This window comes from Solanum lycopersicum, chromosome 3, assembly GCF_036512215.1.
Source record: "Solanum lycopersicum chromosome 3, SLM_r2.1".
In the NCBI taxonomy this organism is placed as follows: domain Eukaryota; kingdom Viridiplantae; phylum Streptophyta; class Magnoliopsida; order Solanales; family Solanaceae; genus Solanum; species Solanum lycopersicum.
In genome coordinates, this window is record NC_090802.1 from 12678931 (window position 1) to 12691656 (window position 12726).

Consider the following 12726-nt stretch of genomic DNA (forward strand, 5'->3'; position numbering starts at 1 on the left):
AGAATATAGAGAAAGTTACAGCTAATTAAATAGTTGGGAAATAATGTTCATCAAGTAAAACAATTCCATTATCACTTCCTTAACAAACACAAATTATTCATACAAGTGTTAAATGGATGATTTGAATAACCATTAGAATGCAATTCACTGCTAAACAAAAACACGAACAACAAAAGACCGTGGCAACAATGAATTAACCAAAAATAATGGTCGACTCCGCTGGGGATCGAACCCAGAATCTCTGGTTTCGTAGACCAGCGCCTTATCCATTGGGCCACGGAGTCATTGCTGGTATCGATAATGCAACTTTCCTGCTACATAACAAGGGATTCAAAATTCAAGTTTGATTAGTTAAATTATTTTAAAATTCCTATTATATTAAGATTGATTAGTTAAATTATTTTAAAATTCCTATTATATTAAGACTAGATACCTTTTCACATTAAAGGGTTGTAACTTTTCCAATGAGCTGTGACTTTTTTGAGGGGTCGTGACATTCCGATAAGTTCCTACTCTTTTGAAGAGTTGTGATTTTTTCAAATGGTTTTGTCTTTTTCAAATGAGTTCTGACTTTTTTGATGAGCAGTAACTTTTTTGAAAGGTTGTGACTTTTCTGATAATGTACCTATTAATACTACTATCTCTTAGTTATGAATAGAGGGGTTTTCTCTAATTTTTCATCTACAATTTTTTTAAGTTTTCGCTCTTCTTCTTAAAAAAATCTCAATTTTTATTTGCAACAATTTTATTAAGTTTCAAATTCAACAAAATTCGAGGTGCCACATAAAAAAAAGTTGGTGAATATATTGTAGAAAAGTATTCATCAATTCAAGCTCATATTTTTCTCTTATAATTTTCATCACAACATACTTCAACATTGTTTGTATCCTTATTGAACATTAATACCCTTTTATTTATTAAAAAAGACTTCATTTATATGAGTGGTGACAAAAAATTCAAACCTTTATGTTTCTTCTGTCATAAATCACAATCATTTACTTCTTATAAATTCTTTAGAATCTTTTTTCTGCAACAATTTAAGATCAATTAAGATTTTCATAAATGATTCAACTTCAATCCATTGATATGTTCTGCCGAATTTCTTCGCATGAAAATTTAGATATTATCTTTTTATCAAATAAGAAAAAAAAGAACAAAGAATATCTAAATAACTGTGAACTTTGTTTCACACAAAAAAACTTCTATGTATTGTGAGCGATAAATTATAGTTCATTTTCTTGTTTTGTTTCTTCAATTAATTTCTTGTGTGTTTTATTGGAGAGAGAGTTTAATAATTAGTGTTCGCATAACAAGTGAAGAGTTACAAATGAACACATTGAGGATTAAATTTTCTAATAAAATTAATCGATCAAGTTATGATAGAGACAATAATAATTTTAAAAAATACAAAAAAGACACGTGATCTTTTTTGTTTTTACCTTTTTTATTCTTTTACCCTCAAACAAAGTTTCTTCCTATTTTTTTTTATAAAAAATAGTTGGCGTTAATATAGTTCATTGAATTACTCTTTATGATGTGAAGTCCATTTTTTCTACAATAGATTATCACTTTTTCTATGTCAACGCACTTTTCCTATGTCCTTTCAATTATAATAGTTTACTAAAAAAAACTTAATTTAGTAATATTAATTCCATTTCCATTTTACGATATCGTATACTATATGATATGATAGACATGTTCAACTGTCTAGTGGTCGAATTTGTTGTGGCGATATTAAACTTTCATGATGACTTATAACCTCCATGAACTATTTAGTAGTGTATTTTTTTTACCTCCTGAACTATTTAATAGTGTATTTTAAAGGTATATATGTGCCCACGTGGACACATTACTATTTATAATTTTGACTCTTTAATCAAACAATAAAGTTGTGGTGGGGGTAATACTAGGAGAAATATTATGGAAAAGGAGGAAGGAATATTGTGATTCATATTCTGTCAACAAGGTTATTGGGGATGTTATTAACATGGTGCAAAAGTTCATGTGATGTGTAGAAAGATGGATTGTTCAATTCCTAGTACTTGACCTCTAATGGTGACGTTATCATAGGATGATTTTAGGCCCTTCTTTAAAATCAGGAGTGTATCCTCCTAATGGAAGGTTATAATTAATAGTGATGGAAGAAGAGCTTGGCCTAGTGCGACAATTTTTTGTATGTATTAGAGACAATCATGGTTGATGCAAAAGACAGTGGTTGTTCACTTTCTCCTCTTTTGTCTTGAGAAGTGGGCTCATGAGTTGACCCACATGTATTATCAAGTTATTTTTTTTTATAAAATTGACCAAATGGGCCGTTGATTAGAAAAAAAAACACTCATTCTTTAAAAATAATTTATAATTAAATGATCGTAGTAAAAATAATATTAAGAAAATAGAAAAAAAATATATATATTTTTTAAAAAAATCAAGTAGTAAAGTAGATAAATGAGGGTTGGGGTGGGGCTACATCATTGATGTCAAATAAGTCTTTATTTTGAAAGAAAAAAATATCAATTATTTTTTTAAAAAAAAATTAAGAATAAAGAAGAGTAATAAAAAGCTCTTCTTTTTTTTTTTTTAAAAAACAAATCCTATAATATTTGAATTCAATCAAATTTAAAAGAAATTTGAGTTGAAATTGGGTTCTAACTCCTTAACATCTCTTATAGATACTCCTATAACTATATATATATTTCTTTTTTCCTTTTTTATATTGATCATTAGCTTTATTGATGAATTTATCAGCTACATTCTTCACTTTCTAAAACATATTTGTATTTTAAAATTTTCATCTTATATATGTAAATGAGCAATATTCGTATTACAAGCTAATGTTTTGCTTTATATGCAATTAAAGTAGGTAGTGTTTTATTGTAATTTGTGCTACACTCTCTTTAGGCGTGTAAAACTATTGAAAATGATAATTTTTTTTCTTTTTTTCCTAACTTATAACCAAAATTAATAAAAAAAAAACGGAAAAGGACCTAAAATACCCTCAAAGTATTGAAAATGGTACACAATTATCCTTCATCCACCTATTGGCCCCCAAATACCCTTCACATCCACCTTTGGGTCCAAATTTACCCCTTCATTAACGGACCAAAATTAAAAATAATTAAATAATAATTTTTAATGACGTGACACTCAACGATTGGTTGTAATTTAATTATTTAAAATAATTTTAAACCCACCCATTACTTTTAATTCTAACATATGTAGTTACCTCTAACAGGTTTAGCCCCATAACAATAGCTAAAAAGGAAGCAGCGATGGGCAATCCTTGTCCTATTTGGCCATATGCCTTTCCAGCAAATGCAGCCGCAATACCCAATAATGCTAGTGTGGTTGCCAATCCCAGTGCAAATGCAATTGAATCTCCAACAACCTGTACACAAGGATTGAAGAAAGAAAATTGAACTAGTACTACGCTCTGGCCTCTGGTAAATTTCCAATTGGAAAATGCAGAATTCTGCAAAGCTTTGTGCATAAAATAATTTTCTACTTCCTAGTACTCCTTTCATATTCTATACGACACCTTTTGGTTGGACACCGAGTAGAAGATATTAGTATGATTTCTATATAAACAGTAGTAGAAATATTGAAGTACCAATTGAAAAACTAGTTTGATGGAGAAAACATTAACTTTGATTATTATTAGTTTTTATCAGTAAATTGTCTATATTGATGCACGACAGTAACAAGCAGATGTAGGGAGAGAGCTACAAGCAACATTACAAGTTGTGTACTGAACTGAGGAATTCGATCATGGCATCAGTTAAATAAACATTTGTTGCGATAGAATTTTATCATAACGAAAATCATAAATGGACTCATCATCAAGAAATAAACAACTATCATTCACCACTTACAGGATTCGCAAGTAAACTTTTATATGAGATTCAATGGGTGGGTTTAGTTAAAATGGGTGGGTTTAAAATTATTTTAAATAATTAAATTACAACCAATGGTTGAGTGCCACGTCATTAAAAATTATTATTTAATTATTTTTAATTTTGGTATGTTAATGAAGGGGTAAATTTGGACCCAAAGGTAGATGTGAAGGGTATTTGGGGGCCAATAGGTGGATGAGGGGTAATTGTGTACCATTTTCAATACTTCGAGGGTATTTAAGGCCCTTTTCCGAAAAGAAAAAAGTTGTTATAAACATATTTGTATTATAGTGAATGTTTAATTATGTGAAACCTTTTTAGGATATGGTTAGAAATCCTACTTGGAGACCAAGTCAGATTTTTCCTATAAATAAAGGATATTTCTTCATTGTAAATAAGATCTGTGAATCCTGAATATACATCAAGATATTTGAAAAGTCATCTCTCTTCTCTCTACTTTGTTCTTCTTCTTTATTTATATAGTTCCATACCACGTTATCAATACGATTGTTTTATTCTTAAAGAATGATGAAGAAGACGGAAAAGTGCAAAAGAGATCTTGCATAAGTTATGCAATAAGGTTATTATATCTTCAATGTATGATTTATCTTAATGTTATAATTATTTATGTGACAGATCTGGAGGTACCATCTAAAGTAAGTATTTAAAGAGACTTGTCGACTTTCTATACGTTTAATTTTAATCGATTGGAAAGAAAATTCCTTAATTTATTTTAATAATTAAATAAGCACATTTAGTGAGATATGTTTTCAACCTTTATATGAGATATGTGATCTATAAAGCTATGTCTATTAACTGCTAATGTTGATTATAATAAATCAATAATCTCAATTTAATGTGTAATTATAATGTACGATCATATTAATGATCATCAAAAGTGATAAAGTTACTATTATTTTGAAGGCTTGAGGTTGAGCCTCATTGTGGGTAAGAGATGGATTTAAGTTCTATCGCACCAAAAGCATAAGACGATAGATTCATATTCAATCGCACCAAGAGGGTAAGACATCATGAGTCTTGATGCTCTGTGATGAAAGATGTTGAATTCAAGTCCCTCAATGATTTATGACATAAGACGTTGAGTTTGAGTCACAATGCACCATATTGATTATATAATGATGACTAAGGCAAATAATGAGTTTTTGATAAAAATTAGTCATGAAATATATCTCGTTGAAGCAGATCCATTCCCCGAAGTGAATGTAGCAGTGCATAAATGTCTAAAGAAGACAATTGACTAAATGATGCACATGAATATGGAATGAGGTACTAAGTTATCAAAATTTGACGTACTTAGATGATTGTGTTCTATTCATGAAGAATGAGAGCTTTTGACAAATGGTAAAAATACAGATCCATTCTTTAAAGTGAATGAGGTTAAGCTATCATGCTAGGCGTGAAAAAGATCGCAATATTTGATTGTAAATGTGGTATCACTAAGATTGTCTCTTGACAGACATATGTTAAAGAAAAGTTTCATACTTTATCTTTTGACTTTTATTGGATAGTAATTAGTGCAATTGAGGCACATTCTAATACAAATTCCAATACTTTTTTACTTTTGCATGATTGTATGGGACATCATGAGTCTATAATGATGAGGTGAATTATAAACAATTTGAATAGACATCCACTAAAGAACTTAAAGATTCTTTTAAATGATGAATTTACTTGTACTATTTGTTATCAAGACAAGTTGAGAAGAAATAATTCAAAAATTACTCTCAGAGTAATAAAATCAAAATTTACTCATATAATAGTAAATTAAAAATTTACTAAATCAAAAGGCATAGGCCATAGTAAACTTGGAGTTTACAAGTAATAATTTTATTCATCGGCATGAATAATTGGTAATCCCAAAGTTGTGCATACACGGTGATAGACATACACTAGAGAATTTGAAGATTCTTCAAGAATTCTATATGCTACTTGTTCTCGTGATAAGTTGATTTGATTGGTATGGTCCACTTATTATGGCGGTGATTAAATAATCTTTATGAACTTGGCCTTGTCGGCATTATTATATGAATTATGGTATGCTCATGATATGGTATATGTGAAGGTATAAAGTGAAGTTGCTCATGTGATGTCTATATGATCTTATATGGGTGCTATATGATTGAATATGCTTCTTCTCTTGTTGTTATATGATGATGATGGACTAGGGAGATCCTTTATAGATTGATGTTGTATCTTGTATTGGTAGACTTGTTGTCCCTACTTGGTACTTGTATTGTATAGTATTGAGTGAGTGTATGAATGAAAGTAAGGATCGGTAGACCTAGAGTAGGTGCCCTTTCCTTGAATGACTAAAACAGGTATTCTAGAGTATGTCTTCAATCGGTAGACCTGAGCATGGTGCCTCTTCTTGATGAACCTAGAACCCTAAGTGAAAGTAAAGCCTTGAATATGAAAAGACGGTCAAGAATGTAAAACCTTGATTAAGAAAAGAAGGTTAAGAATGTGAAATCCTGAATAAGAAAAGAAGGTTAATAAGAAGTCTTAAAGTGAAAGACCGTGATGGTGTCCTTATTGAGTGGAATGATGGACTTAGGTGTAGGTTGACTGGAACGACATGAAACCATCTTTAAGGAAGTCATAAGAGCTATCCTAATAGTCCTTTGTTGGCATCCCTAGTGGATCCATCCTTTGGATAAAAAGTATTATGAGATGGTAGGGCACAGTGATGGTACCTTCTTTAATACAACTAGGGAATGATTTACTCTATGAGAACAAAGTCAAAGCACCGAGTGAATATTCTTGTGGTAGTAGCTCTACTTTATATGAGACTAGAGTACAAAGAAGCCTTTGATATTACTACTTCTACCTTTGGTGAGTGGAACACCTTCTATGGTGGGGGGTCTTATGACACCGGATTCCACACCTAGCTAGTGTGGTCTATGTCGGTTAATGCCTATTCTCATCATATGGGCTGGTGGCAATGGAAGGGCAATAGGAAATGGAGCTGAAGAAGAAGACTCAGGGTGGGTAGGGTAATTCGAAAGAAAAAAATTTATATTCTTAAAATTCATTTTGAATATTTAGATAGAGTTTTTTTAAAGAAGTTAGATTCAATGTCATGTGTTATCGTTTTATTAGTCTGTTTGTTATATACATGCATTTGAAATACACACATATTTATTTTCCAGCTAATTGTGATTATATGTCAAGTATGTATAAATTTATTAAGGTTTAAGTTTTTAATAAGTACAAAGCTAAATTTAGGTGTCTAATTTAAATATGCGGACAACTTTAAGGACTGCGTGTGACTTAGTCTATAATAAAGATAAAAAAACTCAATTTCTTATTATGAGTAATATACCCATATAAAAATATTCAAAGTCAAACTAGCAAAAAGTATAAAATGTTATAGAAAAAATGTATGAAGAGAGAGGGGAGGGAGAGCGATAATATTTTGAAAATATAATGAAGTAATTTGATAATTCACATATTATTTGTCCATAAATTTTAAATTGTAGAGATGTGAACAACTTTAGATTTATTTTATATCAATAAGAAGAACATTTGACAATTATATATTAAGTCAAGTGGTAAACTAATAAAAATCAATATTAACAATTTAAAACATGATTCATTAGCTCTATTCCTTTTTTGATTATGAGGGATGAAGGTGGGGTGAGATGAGCATGGGGCGGGAAGAGAGGAAATATATATTTCATTGAGGAACAATATGAAAGTCAAAGAAGGGAATTTGCTGAAAATTCTCGCCTTCATGTATACCAATTATAGATAAACATAAGGAAAGTTGAAATGTAGAAAAAGTTGAAATGCTTGTTGCTTATTGTTAAAATCAACAAATGCTGCAACAAACCAAAACTCATCATTTCTTTTCAACTAAAATCCTACCAAGAAATATGCATAGTTGCAAAGGTTGAAGTTTTGGTGTTTTTCTTTATGTTATCAATGGTGACATCATTAGTAGTAGGTTTGTTCTATAAATAGAGAGTCCTTTCTCATTTGTACATACACTAAGATAGAAAGAAAAAAATACTGAGAGTAAAGTAAGGTATTTTGTAGATTATACAAGAAAATAGTTTGTGAAGAAAAATAGAGTGTGAGCGATATTTTCGTAAGGTAAAAATTAAAAGAGTGTTATTACATTTGACTGTTGTATATAGTCACTTTGAATATTATATTCTTGACTACGTAGTATAAAATTCCTTACTTAAGTGATATCAGTTGCTCCTCTAGGCCCGTGAGTATTTTCCTTATTTAAAAGAGTTTTCACATAAGTTTCTTGGTGTCATTATTTTTCCATTTTATTTTTATTATTTTGAAAATATAAATTTTGTTTTAGTCCGCATTTTTTTTAATAAACTGGTGTCAGAGCCAAAGTTTTATCTTAATATGCTTTGTGATTGCAGTACAGTCTGAACTTCCATATCATAACAGATTTACTTTGGTTTGCAATAACTATATATATTTTTCGGATAAATAATGAAAGTCAACATAAGTAGAGTGATTATTTTGAATGTTATTAATTATGCCATTTGGAAGAAAAAAATGGAAAATTTGTTAAATGTCAAGAATTTTTACAAAATGGTTTGTACTACTACTATAAAGCCTAATAAAATAGATAAAGAGTAAATTTGTAGCACAATCATATTTGTGAATTCATTACGGAATGAGTTGATGATAATGTGTTGAACTATATTTCTGGAGAGACACATGTTCAAACCCTATAAGAACATTTTGAAAGTTTGTATGCTCGGAAGACTAGCAACAACAAAATATTCTTAATAACGCAAATGTGAGTTTAATGTATCGTGATAGTTCTCAAATGACAAACAATCTGAATAATTTTTTGGGATCACGAACCAATATCTAATATGGTCATTAAATTTGATGGTAAAATTTCCCTACCAGACTCTTAAAAAATATTTAGAACGTCATTGTCAAATTCTGCTCCGGATGATGTGATCTCTATAGATTCCATCAAGATTAGTGTCTTGAATGAAGATATGAGAAAAAAACTCAATGTTTTTCTTCATCGGATATCCTGGATCCAGGGGAGAAACAAAACTCATGGTTCTCAGAATAAAGAACAAAATAGAAGCAAATCCAGAGACATACTTAAGGATATTGAGTACTATCATTGTGGCATGAAGTTAAATAGGAGAATGAAAACAAAGAGGAAACTAAAGAAGATGGCGATGAAAATTTCCTAACCACTGTCACCACCGAAAATCTTATTACCGTCCTTGATGTAGATATGATAATATTGCTTGTGATGAGTCAAGTTGAATTGTGGAAACTGGTGCCGTATCTCAGTGACATCAAGGAAGATTTTTTTTCCCTCTTTCTATACTCGTAGTGAATTTGTAACACTGTGTAGGGATAATGAGACTGTTTCTAGGGTAATTGGTATTGGTATAATTTGTTAGAGAACTAGTGTTGAAACTATAATAGTTTTGAACAATGTGAAACATGCTCATGATCTTCGTTTGTGTTGGGGTTTATTAATGATGAATGATATGTTAGTACCAACGGTGATGGAAAATGGAAGCTCATTAAGGGTTCCTTGGATGTGACTTGTGGTAACAAACGTTGTGGTCTATACTGGTCTATGAATTCTGCTTGTTTTGATATGGTCAATACAGTTGAGAGTGATTATGTCATAAGAGGCTTCACCACCAGCAAGAAAGACTTAATATTCTAGCCAAGAATAAATAATTTTCAACTTTTCAAAGTGTTAAATTAGAAAAGTGTGAACACTGTTTGGTTGGTAAACAAAATAAAGTTTCCTTTAAGTCTAATTATCCATCGAGAAAGACAGGGATGCTTGAATTGGTGGACTCTGATTTATGTGGTCCAATGAAGACAATGACATTAGGTTGTCCACTTTACTTTGTCATTTTTATTGATGACTGTTCGAGAAAACTCTGGGTCTATGTCATGAAGACTAAACACCAAGTGTTAGGTGTCTTCAAGCAGTTTTAGGCTTCAGTTGAAAGGAAAATTGGAAAGAAATTGAAAAGTATTCGTAATAATGATGATAATGTTGTGGACCATTTGATGAATACTGTGAGCATCAAGGTATTAGACACCAGAAGACTCCTCAGCTTAATGGTTTGGTTGAGAGGATGAAAAAAACCTTGATGGGAAGAGTTAGATATTTGCTTTATGAAGCAAAGTTTCTGAAGTCATTTTGGGATGATGCTTTATTGACACTGCACATGTTATTAATCTATCTCATATGGTTTCTTTGCAAAGTGATGTGTCAAATTGAGTTTGGTATGGAAAGAATGTCTTCTATGACCATTTGAGAGTATTTGGTTTCAAAGCTTTTGTATATGTTCCAAAAGAAGAAAGGTTAAAGTTACCAAGACAAGGCAGTGCGTCTTCATTGGATATGTCCTTGATGAATTTGGTTATAGCCTATATGATTCAATTGAGAAGAAACTCTTGAGAAGCCGTAATATTATTTTTATGGAGAATCACATAATTGATGATATTGACAAAGTGGCAAACCTAGAATTTTTAAATTTTGATGACATAGTTCATTTAGATGAAGTTCCTCACACAAGTATCCATGATGTTGTTGGGCTTGATAATCATGGTCACGCTCAATATAATGTATCAAATCAACATGTTGATGTTAATAATAATAATTATGTTGTTATTGATGATCCTCATTCTCTTAAAGTTGTGAACGAATCAATCATTCCGCTTAGAAGGTCCACAAGATAGTGAGTCCTTCCTTTCGTTATTCATCCAAAGAGTATGTGTTACTCACTGACAGAGGAGAACCTAGATGTTATAAGGAGTCCATGGAAGATGCACAAAGATCAATGGATTGAATCCATGCAAGATGAGATGAAGTCTCTGCATGAGAATCACACTTATGAGTTGGTAAAATTGACCAAGGTCGTGAGAGCTTTGAACAAAGCGAGTGTTCAAAGTTAAAGTTGAAGATACATCTTGAAGCCCAGATAGAAAGCTATTGGTCGTTAAGGGACTTGGTCAAATAAAGAATATTGACTTTGACAAAATATTTTCTTTTGTTGTGAAATTTTTTTCGATTCGTATGATTATAGGTTTGGATGCTAGTCTTAATTTAGAGATTAAACAAATGGATGTAAAAAAGATTTTCCTTCACAGTGACCTTGAAGAAGAAGTTTATATGGTACAACATAAGGGCATTAAAGTATATGGTAAAGAAAATTTTGTATGCAAATTCAGAAAGATTCTCTATGGCTTAAAACAAGCTCGTAGACAATGGAACAAGAAGTTTGAATGTGTTATGGGGGGGGGGAGAGCCTATAAGAAGACTTCAAATACAAAAATTTTGTGACAATGATTTTATTATCCTCTTGCTCTATGTGGATGATATGTTGATTGTGGGCAAGAATACTTCCAAAATTGACAAGTTGAAGAAGGAGTTGTGTAAGTCTTCTGCTATGAAAGACTAGGGCCATGTCAAGAAAATTTTGGGAATGAAAATTACTCGTCTGAGAGATAAAAGAAAGATTTATTTATCATAAAAGAATTACATTGAAAGTGTACTAGAGTACTTGAATATGAAAAGTGTTAAGCCTGTTAGTACACCTCTTTCTGGTCATATGAAGTTGAGAAATACCATGTTTCCTACAGTTTGGGAAGAAAAAGAAAGTAAGGCCAAAGTTTCATATTCCTCATTCTTTGGAAGTCTAATGTATGCAATGATATGCCCTAGACCTGATTTTACTCACACAGTTGGTGTTGTCAGTAGATTTCTCGATAATTTCGAAAAAGAGCATCGAAAAGCTTTGAAGTGGATACTCAGGTGACCTTGATAACAGAAGATCCACTACTGGATATTTTTTTACTTTTTCGGTAGGGTTGTATCATGGCAGTCGAAGTTGCAAAAGTGTGTTGCACTATCTACAACTGAATCTGAGTCTATTGAGGCTACTAAATCTGGTAAGGAGATTATATTGATAAATCAATTTGTTCAAGAACTTGGATTACAACAGATGAAGTATGTTGTCTATTGTGACAGTCAGAGTGCAATAGATTTGAGCAAGAACTCCATAGATCATGCAAGAACAAAATACACTGACGTCACATATCATTGGATTCGTGATGAAGTGGAGAGTGGATTACTTTATGTCAAAAATATCTGTACAAATGAAAATCCCCTAGATGTTCTGATCAACACGATACCGAAAGATAAATTTGAGTTATGCAAAGAACTTCTGGGTATTAATCGTCTCTAAAGAAAATGAAGATGCCTTCTTTTTGTGAATGGATCTGGAGGTGGAGATGTGTAGGGTCCATACCCATAACAGATAAATATAAGGAAAGTTGAAATGCAGGAAAGATTGAAATGCTTGTTACTTATTGTTAAAGTCAGCAAATGTTGCAACAAATTAACCAAAGCTCACTATTTCTTTTTCAATTAAAATCTACCAAGAAGTCTGCATAGTTGCCAAGGTTGATATAATTTTTTTAGGGGAACTTTCACATATAACCACTTAAAAACAGTACTTTACTCTCCATAGCTATAGTTTGATAATTATAATTTGTAGCAACATGTTATATGGAGGAGAGAGGCGATCAAGACTGGGAGAGAAAGGAGAGAGGTGAGAGAGAAGGGGAGAAAAGAGTGGGAGAAAAGTGAATTGTATAAATATATCAGTTAGATAATTGTATATTATACATATGTATTTGAGAGGGAGGAGAGAGGAGAGAGAGACTGGGAGATGAGGGAGAGAGGCGAGTGTGACTGGGAGAGGTTGGAGAGAGGCGAATGCTAAAGAGGTGAATTGTATACGTATATAATTTTATATTATACATATGCACTTGTATGTAT

General features: G+C 31.4%; 1 non-coding gene across 1 annotated transcript; it reads right to left on the minus strand.

Annotated features, from left to right (window-relative positions):
• Positions 1-211: 211 nt before the first annotated feature.
• TRNAR-ACG (transfer RNA arginine (anticodon ACG)) lies at positions 212-284 on the minus strand. The gene has a single exon. It is a non-coding gene; the product is annotated as a tRNA-Arg (tRNA).
• Positions 285-12726: the final 12442 nt, after the last annotated feature.